General features: G+C 40.5%; 1 pseudogene; it reads left to right on the forward strand.

Moving 5' to 3' along the window:
• The window catches only part of LOC115832284, a 78,049-nt pseudogene extending 67,906 nt beyond the window's left edge, over positions 1-10,143 (forward strand).
• The last annotated feature ends 8,893 nt before the right edge of the window (positions 10,144-19,036 follow it).

The raw sequence follows: 19,036 nt of genomic DNA on the forward strand, positions 1-19,036 counted from the left end.
GAATAGAAGAAAAGTGCTTTTTTCCTCTGCAGTTTACAGATAAACAAACTGAACCTTAATGAGTTTAAGTAATTTGTAGAATTTCAACCCAGTTCTGTCTGATGCTAAAAATTTATGCTGTTTGCTACATTGTGCTGTTTTTCTAAGCAGGTAAATTGTGTCGTTTCAGTATCACTTAAACTAGCTGCATATAGCATGGCTGATCCAACTTTTTCTGAAATAATAGACTGCTCTTCTTTCCCTGAGAGATCAAAACCCCCATTATGTGTCTGCCCCATCCACTCCCACTGAAATTGTTCTTTTCAAGGTCTCAAGTGATCTCTTTGCTGCCAAATCTAATGACCATTTTTCTCTTATCTTTTTTGACTCTCAACAGTTTCCCACAAAGTTGACCGCTCTCTTTGTTCTGGAAATAATGTTCTCTCTCAGCTTTTGTGACAAACCATTCTCTTGGTTTTTTTTTTTTTTTCTTGCCTCCCTGGGCACTCTGTCTCAATTCCCTTTTCTGGCTCTTCCTTCTCTTCCCTACCTCTAAATACTGGGCTTCCTCAGAATGAGGTCTTGAACCAGCTCCTCTTCTCTGTCCACCTCCTGCTGTAGGTGATCTCACCCAGGCCTGGGAAATTAAATGACATCCATATGCTGTTTGCCATTGGTATATCTCCAGCCATGAAGTCTGCTTACACTCACATGTCCAACTAACTACTTGATATCTCTACTTGATTGTTTCATTAGTACATCTTTAAAATCTCATTGGGAACTTAATTTCTCCTCTTAAAGATGTCCCTCTCCCAGTGTTTCAGTTACTATTGCTATGTGACAAACCACTTCCAATCTTCATGTGTCAGGACCCCAGACAGGGTACAGTGGGAATTACTTATCTTGACTCCATAGTAGCTGAATCCTCTGCTGGGAAGACTCGGAGACTGGGGTTGCCTTAACAATAGGGGCTGCAATCATCTGAAGGCCTATTCGTTCACACTTCTGGTGGTCAATGCTGGCTGCTGACCGGGACCTTAGCTGGGACTGTTGAATGGAACATTTACACTTCATGTGACTTGGATTCCTTCATAGCAGGGCAGCCTCAGGATAGGTGGGCTTCCTTATTTTTATTTATATGAGGTCTCACTCTGTTGCCCAGGCTAGAATGGGAATGCAGAGGTGTGATTATGGCTCCTGCAGCTTTGAACTCCTGGGCTCAAGTGATCCTCTCTCCTCCGACTTCCTAGTAGCTGGGACTACAGGTGTGAGCCACTGTCCCCAGCTGAAGTGGACTTATTTTTTTTTTTTTTAAGATGGAGTCTCGCTCTGTTGCCTCAGGCTGAGTGCAGTGGCAAGATCTCGGCTCACTGCAACCTCTGCTTTGAGGGTTCAAGCAATTCTTCTGCCTTAGCCACCTGAGTAGCTGGGATTACAGGCACGTTCCATCATGTCCAGCTGATTTTTGTATTTGTAGTTGAGACAGGGTTTCGCCATGTTGGCCAGGCTGGTCTAGAACTCCTGACCTCAGGCTGGAAGCAGTGGCTCATGCCTGTAATCCCAGCACTTGGAAGGCTGAGGTGAGTGGATCACCTGAGGTCAGGAGTTCAAGACCAGCCTGGCCAACATGGTGAAACCCCATCTCTACTAAAAATACAAATTAGCCCAGTGTGGTGGTGCGTGCCTGTAATCCCAGCTACTCAGGAAGCTGAGGCAAGATAATCACTTGAACTTGGGAGGCAGAGTTTGCAGTGAGCTGAGACCGCACCATTGCATTCCAGCCTGGGCAACAAGAGTGAAACTCTGTCTCAAAAAAAACCCCAAAAACTCCTGGCCTCAAGTGATCTGCCCACTTCAGCCTCGCAAAGTGCTGGGATTACAGGTGTAAGCCACAGCGCCTGGCCTGAGGTGGACTTCTTATGTGATAGACCATGCAATGTCCTAGCAGACAAGGCAGAGGCTTCCCATGGCCTTTTATGGTCTAAATGTGGATGTCTCAGGGTTGGTTCCACTGCTACTCTATTGGTAGAAGCAGCCACACGCATGCCCAGAGTCAAGAGAACAAAGTGTAGAGATTCCCTCTTGGTGGGTGTATTAGTCTCTTCTCACACTACTATAAAGAAATACCTGTACCTGAGACTGGGTAATTTATAAAGAAAACAGGTTTAATTGGCTTATCGTTCCACAGGCTATACAGGAAGCATGGCAACATTTGCTTCCGGGTAGGGCTCAGAAAGCTTCCAGTCATGGCAGAAGGCAAAAGGCGAGTGAAGAGCTTCACATGGCCAGAGCAGGATGAAGGGCCGGGGGTGGGGTGGGAGGGGCGGGCAAGGTGCCACACAGTTTTAAACAAGTAGAACTTATGAGAACTCACTCACTGTCAGGAGAGCAGCGCCAGGATATGGTGCTAAACCATTCATGAAGGACCACCCCCATGATCCAATCACCTCCCACAAGGCCCCACCTCCAACACTGGGGATTACAATTCAACACAAGATTTGGGTAGGAACACAGATCCAAACCGTATTAATGGGATAAACAGCACAAGTCACTATCACCTGGTAACAACTAACTGGTCTTACTGCTTCCGTATTTGTCCTCCTCCAATACATTTTTCATGTAACAGCCAAAGTGATCTTACTAAAATATGGATTATTTTAGTAAGTGGCTTAAAAGCCACTAATGATTTCCCAATACACTCAGAATAAAATCTTAATTTCTTGTCCCTGCAACCTCGTCTACTATCACTCTTCCCTTGACTCAACCACATTAGAGCATGCCTCTTCTTTTCCACTTCATAGGTTTGTACTTGCTGTTCCCTTTAACTGAAATACTCTTTCCTTCCTTGTCACTGCTTTCCATCCGTAGGCCTAGCTTTTTCTCACTCAAGGCTTGCCTCTCATGGCCTGACCACTCTGACTAAAGGGACCTTTATTCAATTTAGTCACCTTTTCATTCACTCTTCATCACCCTCCTTTTTTTCTTCAGAATTCCTCAGAATCTGTAAGTATAATATTTATCTGTGTACTTGTTTATTTGGGACTCTCTCATTAGAATGTAAACTCCGTGAGGGTCTTATTAACTAATTTTATCCCCAGCACCTACCATAATCCCTGGCATATAGTAGATGCTGAGAAAATATTTTTTGAATATAACAGATAGATAGATAGATACATAGATAAATAGATAGATAGATAGATAGATAGATAGATAGATAGATAGATAATCTAGTCATTCAATGGCAGCAAAAGAAAAGACATTTCCTCCTTAGTGTCTCTGTAGCCAAGAAAAAAAATTTCCCTTAAGAAGTCCTCCCCCTTGAGAACCCAGTTCTAATTCCCAGTCTTTTTGGGATTCCGGACATCTGATTCAGGCCCTGAAATGGACCTGGCATCTTGCATCACACTGTCCCTGGAGGAGGCATGTTCATCAAATTATCAAAACAATGTCACCTGCATTCACTTAGAGGCAATGACATAATTAACCATGCTGGTTTTTGAAGCTCATAGAGGGCTGTGATGGGTTTCCTAGGATCCCCGTTTTCTTTCAGATATCCATTTGCAGCCAGGCCTGACCATCCACTTGTAGGTCATCCTTTCTGCAAGCATCCTGCAATTCCAAACATTCAAAGACACAGACAATGGTTTACAAACACTTTGGATTTGTTACAACACCACATTCATGCTTTTTCGTACCCCCTCATGTATGAGCTATAGGCATCATCTATTTGATTTTGCTCATCTAAAGAGAATCACAATGAAGTGATTTTGAAAGCATTTTGAGACTTTTGCCAATTTCTTTAAGCTTAGTAAACAGCCTCAGGTGTCAAAATGCCAGCACTCCAAATCACCCATCTAAAGATCTCTTGACAATCTCATTAATACTAAAGGTTGGTTTACCATTTCATATGGTCTTATCAAGATGTTATTTTTTCCCCCTTTTATTCACACTGGATCTTCAGCCAAGGAAATGTGCTCCCAGTTTCCCTTCAAGGAAGATCTTTCTTTTGTTGTTTTTCACTGCACTTCTTTTTCGTCGTTTATTTTTTCTTTTCTTGCTATAGCTTGCCATGTTGCCTCTATGTTTTATTCTTAAGATGGTATTTAAGCCCTTTATATCATGCTACCTTTATGGATGGCAAAATGGAAGTTTATGTGTCTTTTCCCCTTGAAACTCAGGAAGGATTTGTCAAGTGTGACTTTTTAAGAAAAAAAAAAAAATCAACTGTATCTGTTTGGCAAAGATTCGTCACCACACTTGCAATTCTCCTCTCCAGTACTTTCCTGGGACTGACAGTTTTTTGGTCTATTTCACTGGCTGCTGTAACATGTTCCCTTATACTGGCTCATTCCCAATGGTTTGGTAGCAAGTCAGATGAATGAGTCATGGTGAACTGGGAAGTAGTGTCAACACTCAGAGCCCTTCTCACTCTCCCTCCAGCCTGGCATAGGCCACCTCACATTCTTTACATGTTACAAACAGCCAGGTGACTGATTCTAATACCTGTTCACCCATCTACAAGTGGAAATTGTGCAACCTCTGTGAGCACACAACAGGGCTGCCACATCTGGAGTTTTTCTGCTATTCCTTTCCCCTTGGAGAGTTTACACTGTATTAAATTTAACTTTTCCGATAGCTAAAGAATAGTTTTAGAGTGAGGAAAAAGAGAGAATGAATGTTAATGAGCAATATTTTTACCAGTTCTCTCCAACATTACCCAAATCATTCAACTATCTTATTGCTAAAGAGAATTCTACCAACTTTTCAGGTGGAAATCCTTTGGACTGGTGCCTAATACGCCAACTTTGAGAACAATTTAATGTGACTGGGTTTTATTGTTTTCAGTTCCTTCAAAGAAAGGCAAATGTTTTTGTTTGTTTGTTTGTTTTGAGACAGAGTCTCGCTCTGTCGCCCAGGCTGGAGTGCTATGGCGCAATCTCCGCTCACTGCAAGCTCTGCCTCCCAGGTTCACACCATTCTCCTGCCTCAGCCTCCCAAGTAGCTGCAACTACAGGTGCCCGCCACCACGCCCGGCTAATTTTTTGTACTTTTTTTAGTAGAGACGGGGTTTCACCATGTTAGCCAGGATGGTCTCCATCTCCTGACCTTGTGATCCACCTGCCTCAGCCTCCCAAAGTGCTGGGATTACAGGCGTGAGCCACTGCGCCCAGCTGGGGCAAATATTTACTACATCAGATACTTTGTCTTTAGTCAACCGATTTTTTTTTTGAAGACAAGGTCTTTTTGAACATTTTATTTTCTTCTAAGTACTCTCTGAAAGTATTCTGTTTTGCAGTGTTCTTCATAATGCTCCATCTGTCCTGGATTTTTAGAAGATTTTTTTTTAAATCCCCTCAGAAAATTCAATGAAAAAAGGTAAAGGCTTTACTGCCAGTAGATTTTTGTTTCTCTTCTTTCTGGGAAAGAGCCAGTTTGAGCTTAAAAATAGACCTGAGAAATATCTACAGCTTGAGAATCATTCAACCCTCTAATATTTGCTCTAGAATAAAAAGGAGAGTTGATACATCTGATCTCAAATGATCCCCATCATTATCACCTTTTTATTTCAGATCAAATAATTCACCATAGCAGCCTCCTGGTGAAGCAAATTCCATTATGTTAACCACCTGCTCTCTCTTATTTTTAATTTATACTGACAAAAGAGAGAATGTGGGAATTTAGGTCATTCTAAGTGTCTTATGTTCAACATTCATCAATTGATGCTGTTTATTATTTATTACCAATGGCAGTTACTGCGATCCTAACACCAGATATCCACTGGGATAAAAATAATGTGGCAATAAAAAGGAATGACTTATTTTTAAAGTTTTCTTTTTTAAAAAAATTATTGATTATAATTGACATAATAAAATTCACAATATTTAAGTGTACAATGAAAGGGTTTATCATCAGCTGATAAATCTGGAAGTGTTGCTGCTTGAATTTTTAATGACAAATTAGAGTTGTTGATATGAATACATTGGTATTTGGATGTACTTTCAGGGTCAATGTCAAAAGACATTTTAATATGATTTGGATGTTTTGCCTTGGAAGCAGTTCATCTATGCATACAAAATCAATCCTTTTTTGTTTGTTTTTAGAGACGGATCTCCCTATGTTGCCCAGGCTGGCCTGCAGTGGGGTTATTCACAGTTATGACCATAGTACACTACAGCCTCAAACTCCTGGGCTCAAATGATCCTCCTGCTTCAGCCTCCAGGGTAGCTGAGACTATAGACACACACTACTATGCTGGGCCAAAATCAACTCTAAAGAAACTGCAGGTAAATTTCTTTTTTTTTTTTTTTTTTTTTTTTTTGAGACAGGGTCTCATTCTGTCACCCAGGCTGGAGTGCAGTTGCACAATTACCACTCACTGCAGCCTCAAACTCCTGGGCTCAAGCCATCCTCCTGCCTCAGCTCCTGAGTAACTGGGACTATAGGTGTGTGGCACCACGCCCAGCTAAATTTTTTTTTTTTTTTTTTTAGTAGAGGCAAGGTCTCACTACATTGCCCAGGCTGGTCTTTAACTCCTGGGCTCAAGTGAGCCTCCTGCCTAGGCCTCTCAAAATGTTGGGATGATAGGCGTGAGCCACTGCACCTGGCCTCACTCTCCTTCTTAATAAGTTTTTCCTCTTTTCCTTGGTAACTTAAAGTTTTGATGTAATTTTATCTTTAAATTTTCATTTTTATTTTAGATTCAGGGGGGTCTATGTGTAGATTTGTTACAAGAGTATGTCATATGGGGCTGGGGTTTGGGCTTCTTTCTATTGGTCCCATTACCCAGATAGTGAACATAGTCCCCAGTAGGAAGGTTTTCAGCCATGCCCGCCTCTCTCCCTTCCTCCTTTTGGAGTCTCCAGTGTCTGTTGTTCCTGTCTTTATGTCCACATGAATCCAATTATGTAATTTTAAACTTACAGAAAAGTTGCAAGAATAGTGCAAAGAATTCCCATATACTCTTACTCAAATTTACCAATTTTTATTTTTACTCCAACTTAAATAAATTTAACATTTAGGTTTTTTATTTGAGAAAAAAAAATTAAGGTCTAGCTCTTTCCAAAGTTTGTATTTCCATTTATCTCTAGCCTAACTGGTAGAAAAATAGCAATTAATAGCACTGTTTTACAGCAAGGGAGACTGAGACACAGAGAAGTCTAACAGAACTCTGGGGTCCAGCATCGCCTATGGCCAACATAAGGAAGCCAGTCACCACTCAGCTCTGCAGTCTAGCTTGGCAACCTCTAGCCTGACCTCTTCCTGGGATCCCTGGCTCCTATACAAAGCCCTTGCTCCTGACCCTTAGTTTTGATGACTGACATTACCCTTATTGTCCCAATCTTCGATGCACCTTTTGCCTTTGGCCATTCTGGAGATCACCACACACTCAATTCAGCCCACTAGGGACCTTACCCTGTCTCAGCCCTTAACAGCAGGCAACTTAAAAAGCAGTAGTATTGTCAAATATGCACAACTAGGGATACCAGGTGTCCTAGCACCTAGAATCATAGAACCGAGAAACACTGGCACTGACGTGACCATGAAATCATTCGGCACAACTCTTATATCAGATGAGGACACTGAGGCCCCAAGAGATTTAATATTTTGTCAGGGTCACATAGTGAAGTGAGCTGGTAGCAAAGGCATGGCTAAAATTCTAGTTTCATGATTTTTTAAACAACATACTGCTGCCTTCTTTTTATTATTATTAACAATTAATCACATGTAAAACAGTATGGCAGTTACTCCAAAAATTAAACATAGAACTACTAGCAATTCTACTTCTGGTATATACCCCAAAGAATTGAAAGCATGGCTTGAACAGATGTATTTCTACACTGTATTTATTTATTTATTTTGAGACAGGGTCTTGCTGTCACCCAGCTAGGGTGCAGTGGCATGATCACAGCTCACAGCAGCCTCAACCTCCTGAGCTCAAGCAATCCTCCCACCTCAGCCTCCTGAGTAGTTGGGACCACAGGCACGTGCCATCATGCCCGGCTAATTTATTTTTGCTTTTTGTAGAGATGGAATCTCCCTGTTTCCCAGGCTGGTCTCGAACTCCTGGCCTCAAGTGATCCTCCCACCTCAGCCTCTCCAAGTGCTAGGATTACAGGTGTGAGCCACTGTGCCCAGCCTGTGCACTGCATTAATCAACTCAGACTGCCCATAAAAGCCACCACAGTCTGGGTGGCTTTAACAACAGAAATTTATTTTCTTTAAGTTCTGGAGGCAAGAAGTCCAAGATCAAGGAGTTATCAGGGCTGGTTTCTGTTGAGGACTCTCCTCCTGGCTTGTAGGCAGTTACCTCTTGCTGCGTCATCACATGGCCTCTTCTCTACACTTGTAGAGAGGGAGAATGACAGAGGGGTGTCTTTTCTCTCTTTTAAAATAAGGACATCAGTCTTATTGGATTAGGGTCTCACCCTTCTGACCTCATTTAACCTTAAGTACCTCCCTAAAAGTCCTGTCTCCAAATACAGTCATTTTGGAAGCTAGGGCCTCAACATATAAATTTTGAGAGGACATGAGTCAGTTCACAACAACTACCTCCTCAGTTTTTTTCGTTTTTTTGTTTTTTTGGTTTTTTTTTGAGATGGAGTTTCGCTCTTGTTGACCAGGCTGGAGTGCAATGGCGTGATCTCAGCTCACCGCAATCTCCGCCTCCCGAGTTCAAGCAATTCTCCTGCCTCAGCCTCCTGAGTAGCTGGGATTACAGGCCTGCGCTACCACATCTGGCTAATTTTGTATTTTTAGTAGAGACGGGGTTTCTCCATGTTGGTCGGGCTGGCCTCAAGCTTCCGACCTCAGTTGATCCTCCTGCCTCAGCCTCCCAAAGTGCTGGGATTACAGGCCGAGCCACTGCGCCCGGCCTCTTCTCAGTTTTTTGTAAATCTAGAACTATTCTAAAAAATAAAATATATTAATAAAAAATTTAGATTCCCTAAGCAACCTAAGTGTCCATTAACAGACAAATGGACAATGAAAATGTGGTACATATACACAATGAAGTATTATACAGCCATGAATAAAGAATAAGATCCTGTCATTTGCAAAAACATGGATGGAACTGGAGATCATTATGTTAAGTGAAATAATCCAGGTACAGAAAGACAAACTTCACACAGTCTCACTGATTTGTGGAAACTAAAAATTAAAACAACGGAACTCACTGAGATAGAGGGTAGAAGGTTGGTTAACAGAGGCTGGAATGGTAGTCAGAGGCGGGGTGGAGTGTTGGCATGGTTAATGGGTACAAAAATATAGTTAGAATGAATAAGATCTAGTATTTGATAGCACAATAGTGTGATTACAGTCAACAATAATTTATTGTACATTTAAAAATAACTAAAAGAATATAATTGAATTGTTTGTAACACAAAGGATAAATGCTTTAGGTCATAAATACCCCATTTACCCTGATGTGAGTATTATGCATTGCCTGTCTGTACTAAAATACCTCATGTATCCCATAAATATATATATATATATATATATATATATATACCTACTATGTACCCACAAAAATTTAAAAAAAAACTTTAGATACCCAAACCAAACTTTTAGAGATAAAAATACATCTGAGATGAAAATACATTGGATGTATTGTGCCATTGGATGGGAATGTAAGTGCCATTGCATGGGAATAATGGCAGATTAAACAATGCAGAAGAAAAAATTATGGATTTTGAAGACACAGCAATAGAAAGTTCACAAGGAGCCGCCTCCACCGTAGGCCTGTGAGAATCGAGGCCCTCGCCAGTGTACCCATGTATAAAACCAGTTCACAGCCTGGTACCAGTGGATGCTGGTGGTCTATGGGATTGGTTGGTGATCTATGGGATTGGCACCTGGTCTCTGGTGGGCTCAATGCTTTACTTTGGCCAGAAAATGGCAAAGTTGTCAGGTGATGAAGTATAGCAAAAGGATGGCTCAACAAGTGAAGTACCCAGTGAACTATCTGAACCCCCAAAAGGGTTTTATGTGGAAACAATTGTCGCATATAAAGAAGATTTTGTTCCAATTACTGAAAAGATCCTCAACTACTGGAAATCACGGACTGGTGGCCCTGGTGCAGAACCATGACTGGCTACTGAATTCTGAAAACTAAGACTTGGTTCAACATTTAAATTTGATAGATGCCTTGATTCCCATTTTGTGTTTGTGAAAAGCACCTATATTGAATTTTGCTGTAAAACATAATCACTAATAATATGCAATAAATCTTTTCTTGAAGGAAACTAAAAAAAAAGAAAGAAAGTTCTCAATGAAACAGAGGGAGAAAAAAAGTCTAAAAAAAAAAAACAGTTTCAATAAGCAGTGGATAACTTCAAGTAGCCTAATATATATGTAATTGAAGTCCCAAGACAGAGTATACTAATTTGCTAGGGCTACCATAACAAAATACCACAGACTGGGTAGCTTAAATTAAAATGTATTTTCTCATGTTTCTGGAGGCTGGAAGACTAAGATCAAAATGCTGACAGGTTCTGTTTTTCCTGAGGCCTCTCTCTGTGGCTGGTGGACAGCCACCTTCTTGCTGTCTCCTTTCATGGCCTTTTCTTTGTGTGTGCCTCCCTGTTGTCTCTACCTCTTCTTATATGGACACCAGTCATATTGGGTTAGGGCCCCACCCTTATAACTTTAACTTTAATTACCCCTTTAAAGGCCCCATCTTCAAATGCAGATTGAAGGAGGTTAGTTTCAATGTATGAATTCAATCCATAACAGACAGGAAAGAGATAGGAGAACCAAATTTTTTTGAAGAAATAATGGCTGAAAATTGTCCAATTTTGATGAAAACTCTAAACCCAGAGATCCAAGAAGCTCGACAAACCTAAGCACAAGACACAAGAAGAAAACTATCCCATGGCACATGATAAACTGTCCAAAGCCAGAGATAAAGAGAAAAACCTTAAAAGCAGCCAGAAAAAAAAAAGGGTTTATTATGTATGGAATAAACAAGGTAAGAATGAAAGTAGAAAGGTAGACTTCTTGTCAGAAACAATGCAAACCAGAAGAAAGTGAAGCAACATCTTTAAAATACTGACGGAAAAAAAATTGTCAATGTAGAATTTTATACCCAGTGAAAACCTCATAACGACTTCTTCAGACATATAAAAGCTAAAAGCTTTTCACTAGCAAATCTGTACTATAAGAAATGTTAAAGGAAGTCCTTGAGGCAGAAGGAAAATGATATCAGACGGAAATCTAGATTTACACAAAGGAAAGAAGAGAATCAGAAGTGGTACCTATTTGAGTAGTAATAAAAGACTCTTTTGTTATTTAGAAAAATCTCTTTAAAGTATAATTGACCATTTAAAGCAAAAATAATAAGATATTGTAGGACTATAATAAGTACAGTTGACCCTTGAAAAACACTAGTGTAGACTGTGTGACTCCACATACACAGATTTCTAAAAATAAATGTATTGAAAACATTTTTGGAGATTTGAGACAATTTGAAAAAACAGATGAACTGCATGCATATCTAGAAATATTGAAACAATTTAAAAAGGTATATCATGAATGCATAAAATATATGAAGATACTAAGCCTTTATCATTTACTACCATAAAATATACACAAATCTATTATAAAAGGTTAAAATTTATCAAAACTTATGCACACAAACACAGACCACATGTGGCGCCATTCGAAGTCAAGAAAAATGTAAACAAATATAAGAATGCAGTATTAAATCATAGCTGCATAAAATTAACAGCAGTACATACTGTACTACTGTAATATTTCATTGCCACCTCCTGTTGCTATTGTGAGCTCAAGTATTGGGAGTATCTGCTTAAAACACCAAGCGACCCTAATCTCCTTATGAGCGGTTGTCTCTTCAGTAAATTGCACATTGCAGTAAAAAGTGATCTCCCCCGGTTCTTGTGTATTTTTCATCATGTTTAGTACAATACCATGAACCTTGAATAACATCATGGGACCCACACAAAGTGCCACTAGTGATGCTGGAAGTGCTCCCAAGAAGCAGAGAACAGTCATGACATTAAAAGAAAAGTTGAATGGCTTGATATGTACCACAATTTGCGGTCAGACACTGCAGTTGCCACCATTTCAGACAGATGATATATCTTGTAAATGGATGGCGTGAACTTCCGGTATGGATAAATACAGTACAGAACTGACAATGTATGTTCTCTTCTTTCTGATTTTCTTAACATTGTCTTTTCTCTTACTTACTGTATTGTAGGAATATAGTGTATAATACATATATAAAATACGTGTTAATCAATCGTTTAGATTATCAGTAAGGCTTCTGGTCAATAGAGGCCATTAGTAGTTAAGTTAGTTAAGCTTGGGAGAAGTCAAAAGCTATAGGAGAATTTGCTACTGTACAAGACGAAGGGGGAGGGCAGTGCCCCTAACCCTTGCATTGTTCGAGGGTCAACTGTAATTATAATAAAAATGAGTTCTGAGTGTTGCTACGGGATTAAGCTGAAGCTGTGGGATAGGGATTGCGACAGCAGTGTTAACTGAAACTGCTTATTTCCTCAGAGAGCTTACAGAGTCAAACCATTTCTTACTTTTTCTGCATTAATTTGATCAAAAAGTAAGATGATTACTGCTTTATCTGATTTTTACCACTTGTGGTCTTAGTATAGTAATATCTAAGCTCACAATTCCTCCAGTTATAAGATCCCTTTATAGTATAAAGATCCCTTTAGTCTGTCTGGGTTGAGTGTGGTGGCTCACGCCTGTAATGTTAGCACTTTGGGAGGCCAAGGCAGGCTGATGGCTTGAGCCCAGGAGTTCAAGACCAGACTGGGAAACACGGTCAAACCCCGTCTGTACAAAAAATACAAACAATCAGCCAGGTGTGCTGGCACGTGCCCGTTGTCCCAGCTACTCAAGAGGCTGAGGTGGAAGGACACCTGAGCCCAGGGAGGTCAAGGCTGCAGTGAGCCGTGATGGCGCCACTGCACTCCAGCCTGGACAACACGGTGAGACTCCGTCTCAAAAACAAAAACAAAAAAAGCCTGTCTGGGCAGCCTGGCGGGGCTCAGAGTCCTGTCTTTACTAATTTCAAACATAGTCATTTAAAATAAGTTAAGACTTAGCTTCTGCCACAACTTGGATAGGACTCTCCTTTTTGGGAAAATTAGGAAGAAGATGAGGTAAAAGTGTCTTCTTAAAAGTCAGAGGCAGAAATTTAACCGGAGGATCATAGATGGGCATAGCTAACTCAATAGGCCCTTTCTCTACCAGCTCGAGGTAGAGAAACACAAGAAAAACTCAACACCATAGGTTGTGTCATAAATAGGATAAAGGGTTTGGGTTTGTAAAATGGTCTGGATATTTCCTTATTCCCACATTTCCTTATTCCCCCTTATTAAAAACACCACTTTGGGTCACTTTTTAATAGATTTATTATTTTTTTTCAATAATATACTTCTCCAGTAGAAGGCCAACACCTTGACGGCAGGGCAGCTGCTTTGGGTTGGGAAAGTACAAGAACTAGTCTCTGGTAGGTGTGGCACAATGGAGAAGGAGGAACGTGCTTTATATTCATGCAAACATAAATCAGTGAAAAGCAATTGCCTGTAGGGATCAGGCCTGAGGGTGGGAGAGCAGTTGGGCAGAGATCAGCTACCATCTGGTATGATGACCTACATTTATTAATAGGAAAATGCACGTATTATGTCGTTGAGTAAAACAACAGGTAACAAGATAGTGTGTAGTGTGCAAAGATAAATACTTGACAAGCTGTGCTGTGGTGTGATTTTAGATTAATTTTATTTTTCTTGTTTGTTCATTTTCATGTTTACTTTTTTTTTTTTTTTACACAAGATACATGTTTTACTTACTAAACTACGGGGAAATAATACGAGTTTTTAAAAAATTGAATAAGATTCTGGACCCTCACTGAGAATTCAGATATTCAAGAGACTTTTCAAAATTCTCACCTGTCTTCAGTGGCTTAGGCTGTTCTTACTTGGGGGACAGGGATTCAGGCACAGTCCCTTCAGTAGAAAATTAGACACTCTTCAAACAGCCTGGACAGCTCTTTAAAGTACAAGGCTAAGGCATTCTCTGGAAACCAACACAGCCCAAGTACAACCAACGTTTCTCAAGAACATTGGAAACAACCTAATGGCCCAATATTATGTGATCTTTAAAGTAAATTATGGGACTGCCAGATAATTGGAATATTTGCAGCCATTAAAATCTATGGTTTATAAAAATATTTAATAACATGGGAAAATGCTCAAATTGTAACATTAAATTTAAAAAGTCGTATGTGGCGTTATGCTATTTCAAAAGAGAATTATATATGCAATTTAATTTCCAAAAGGAAATAGACCCAAATGTTAATAAATGTTATCCCTTGGTAATAAAAATATAAATAATTTCAGTTTCTTTACCCCTTTCTCTATTTTCAAAAATTCCTACCATGACTTAGTTTTATAATTAGAACACAAAATGTTATTATTATAATTATTTTAAAAGAAGTTGGCTTATAGAACTGGAGAGAGGTTCACGACACAGGCTCTAAAGCAGACAGCATAGGTAAAAATCCTGGCTCCGACAAGTCAGCAAGCCACTGTCCCTCTCTGTGGCTCAATTTCCTTTTCTTTTTCTTTCTTTCTTTTTTTTTTTTTTTTGAGACAGAGTCTTGCTCTGTTGCCTAGGCTAGAGTGCAGTGGCATTATAATGGCTCACTGTAAGCCTTGACCTCCCAGGCTCAAGCAGTCCTTCTGCCTCAGCCTCCCAAGCAGCTGGGACTATAGGCACAGGCCACCATGCCTGGCTAATTTTTTAAATTTTTTGTAGAGACAGGGTCTCACTTTTTTGCCCAGGCTGGTCTCAATCTCCTGGCCTCAAGCGATCCTTCCACTTTGGCTTCCCAAAGTGTTGGGAATACAGACATGAGCCATCGTGCCTGGCCTAATTTCCTTATCTTAAAAAAGAGATAATGATAGTACCTATTTCTTAGGATGACTATAAGATTAAATGAATCAATTCATAATAAAGTGCTTAAAATAATGCCTGGAATATAGTAAACGCCTCCCAAAGTTATTATGATTGCTATTATTATTATTGTAGGTTGAAAGTTCTAGCCTCCTACCTATTCATAAGTTTAGCTTTTCAATAAAAGCTGTTTTCTAAACATAATCACAGACCTCCAAGATAAAGTGGAGCCTGTATACAATATTTATTGCAAAAAACTCTTAATAATTTCCTTTTGGATCAGGTATTTAGCTTGCTGAATTAGGCAATGAAGAGCAAACCAGTTAGAGAGCCAGCCTGTGGTTGCTTTTTTCTTTCTCTATGGCCTTGATGCTGTAGATGTGATCACTGAGTTATACCTGTTTATTCAAATAACAGAGGAGTAAAGAAGAGTTCTCTAAATTTTTCCTTGGTGCACTCCAAATTTATAGTTGTATCTCACCTCTCGGAATTTGGGTCCAAATTTGAGTGAAAAGTCAATGCTCAAGATCACCCAACTAATAAGAAGTAGATCTGGGATTTGAACTTATGTCTATCTGGTGCCACATTTTTTTTTCTTTTTGAGATGGAGTCTCACTCTGTCGCCCAGGCTGGAGTGCAGTGGCACAATCTTGGCTCACTGCAACCTCTGCCTCCCGTGGTTAAGCAATTCTCCTGCCTCAGCCTCCTGGGTAGCTGGGACTACCACCAGGCGACACCATGCCCTGCTAATTTTTGTATTTTTAGTATAGATGGGGTTTCACCATGTTGGCCAGGATGGTCTCAAACTCCTGACCTCAGGTGATCCACCCCGCCTTGGCTTCACAAAGTGCTGGGATTACAAGCGTGAGCCATCACTCCCAGCCTGGCACTGCACTTTAGTGCTTAACCTATATCTTTTTTTTTTTCTTTTTGAGATGGAGTCTCGCTCTGTCACCAGGCTGGAGTGCAGTGGAGCGATCTCAGCTCACTGCAACCTCCACCTCCCAGGTTCCAGCGATTCTCCTGCCTCAGCCTCCTGAGTAGCTGGGATTACAGGCGCCCACCACCACACCCAGCTGATTTTTGTATTTTTAGTAGAGACGGGGTTTCACCAAGTTGGCCAGGATGGTCTGGATCTCTTGACCTCGTGATCTGCCCACCTCCGCCTCCCAAATTGCTGGGATTACAGGCGTGAGCCACAGCACCCAGCTTAACTTATATCTTATGACACTTTCCAAATGAAAGAAGAAAAACTTCAAGAGGACCACTTTATCTATCAAAACCCAGTAGTGGGAGATAGAGAGGATCAGTTTGTTTTCCACTTCTCACTCCTAAATCTCATCAGCACAAAACAAATAAAGATCTAGCATGGCATCGGTGCAAAGATCAGCTCCCGACTCTAAAACAGAGCACAGAGCAGAAGGAAACTGTTTGCTTCATAAAACCAAGAATGGGTTATAAGTGAGACCCCAAGTGCAGCATGAATTGGGCTAGAAATCTGAATCCCAGTGTCATTATTTCAGGGAAACAGAGCTTCTCAGACGAGCAACTACTCTGGGTGAATGCTTGGGAAGCAACTGGTAACATGGTGCTCTGAGAGCCTTGGGGTTTGGCCAGCATCTATAGCACGAATGGTCTGTGCTGTCAATCCCTATCTCTCTGTCATCTGTATCCCTGCCTACCTAGTAGTGATCTCTTTCACCTGTGTTGCTCCTGCTTAAAAACTAGAATGCCACAACCTCTTCAAAGCCTGCCCCTACCCTCTGGGGACAGTGAACCATTCTCTCCTCTACTGAGCTCACTGGCTCTGGGTCTTTTCCTCCATGGCATTCCTTCTTGCTGTGGAGTGATGCTTTCTGTCCTGTCACGCCCCAGTGAACGCCTTGAGGTCAAAGCATACAATCTTTTTTTAAAAAAAATTCTTTTAGGATTGATGGAAATGCATTGAGATGATGGAGGTAAAATGATGGACAGTGCCTGGTGCACAATAGGTGCTCAATAACTGTTCTTCCACTTTATTGGTTCTCCCACTTAGTGTTCCCAGCACTCAGTGTGATTCCTGAAAGGCCATGGTTACTAAACAGATTTTTCGTGACTAAATAAATAAATAAATAAATGAACACATTCTACCTCCTGCCTCAAGGGCAGGTGTCATGTCTCCTGCTGAGCTCCAGGAATATCTTCTCATTTTCATTTATATCTCTGAAATCTGTATAACAACACTGGTCATATGGCTGGGTATAGTAAATAACTTAATTGATTTTCTTTTGTTGCAAAAGATGTTGGTAGATTTAAATTTTACCTCTAAGGCAGCTATAGGAAAGATGTGTTCTCCTATCTGTTTCATTTTGAGTAGAGTGAGATTGCCAGGGGTCTTATATACAGAGATTTAGGTCTCTCTAGTAAAACTTGAGCTTAACCCACTTGCCAAATAGAGGGTTGTTTTCCTTTCTTGATTTCTTTCTAAACAGTCAATAACTAATATAAACTCTAGAAGAATAAGCTCTCCAAAAGTGGGGACCCTGGTGAAATCCAAACATTTACTGCTATGATCCTAAGTAAGGGCAGGGAAGTCTCATTTATTTCCATATCCCTAGTGCCAGCCTAGTATTTAATGCATAGTAGAGACTCAAAAAATATTTCTTTGATAAATGAAGTTGCTTTTAAGGCAGTAAAGAGAAGGAAATTTATTAAATCTGCAGTGGAATTTTGTGATTGTCTATGGCTTTAGAGTCACACAGTACAGAGATGAAAAAATAATAATTTGCATATCTGGATAGAATCGTACAATTGAAAAAAGTTTTATCATATATTGTATAGTATTATTTACATACCATTCATTGAGCCTCTACTGTATAATAGGTGCTTTAAATATCATTGTATCTAATCCTGACAACACATCTTGAAATGTTATAATATCCATTTTACAGGTGGAAAAAACAAGCTTAGAGGGGCTAAATGATTTGCCCAAGGCCACAAACTAGTATTGGTCCCCACATTAAAATGTGAGCTTCATGTAGGCAGCATCTGGCACCAAGAATAGCACCTGGCATATAGTAGATGCTAAATAAAGATTTGTTGAAGAATGAACCAGATCTGGCTGACTCCAAAGCCATCATTCTTTTCATGACATCATTTGCTACTCTGTAAACTGTCTTTTGAAGTATCAGAGCAAGTAGCACACTTCTTTACATCCCTGAGGACCTGAGGTCCAGGGAAATGAAGTTAATTTTTCTACATTGCACAAGAGTGGCTGGGCCAGGAGTGGAACTCAAGTTTTCTGATAGTATTATTTTCTTTTTTCTAGTCTGCATGGAGACCATGAGGCAGAGATAGGTTGTGGGCCACTTCTTTCCTCAGGAAAGTTCAGGGGTCTGGCCTGTAGAGGAACATTTCAGAAGGAGTTATATCCAAAACTTTCCACCTAGAAAACCGATTCAATGCTGGAGGAAAGTTATGTCCCCCGATAGAAGGATGGACTACTGGGGGATGCTTTCTTATTCACAACACGGGAATCTGATGTTTTGAGACAGGGCTAGTCCTGTGGTGAAATCTAACCAGGCAGCTGAAACCTGATAGTGGCTACTTCATCACACAATTGTATTTCTCCTAATCATATCACTTAAAATGATCACAGGCCTTTAACTTTTTAAGGAAGAAATTGGTGTTAAATCTTAAAGTCATCATGATTTTTTTGGCCAAATAAACCATTTCTTCTCTTTTTTCATTGCATTTTTAATATCAAAAAAATCGGGGCCGGGCGTGGTGGCTCATGCCTGTAATCCCAACACTTTGGGAGGCTGAGGCGGGTGGATCACCTGAGGTCAGGAGTTCAAGACCAGCCTGGCCAACATGGTGAAACCCCATCTCTACTAAAAATACAAAAATTAGCTGGGCTTGGTGGCAGGCGCCTGTAATCTCAGCTCTTCAGGAGGCTGAGGCAGGAGAATCGCCTAGGAAGCGGAGGTTGCAGTGAGCCAAGATCGCACCATTGCACTCCAGCCTGGGCAACAAGAGCAAAACTCCATCTCAAAAAAAAAAAGAAAAGAAAATGGCTATGAACATCCTACTGTTAGTAGTAGTTTGTAGCTATGGCAACTCATATATCTATTTGTTAAGT

This window comes from Nomascus leucogenys, chromosome 22a, assembly GCF_006542625.1.
Source record: "Nomascus leucogenys isolate Asia chromosome 22a, Asia_NLE_v1, whole genome shotgun sequence".
Taxonomy (NCBI): domain Eukaryota; kingdom Metazoa; phylum Chordata; class Mammalia; order Primates; family Hylobatidae; genus Nomascus; species Nomascus leucogenys.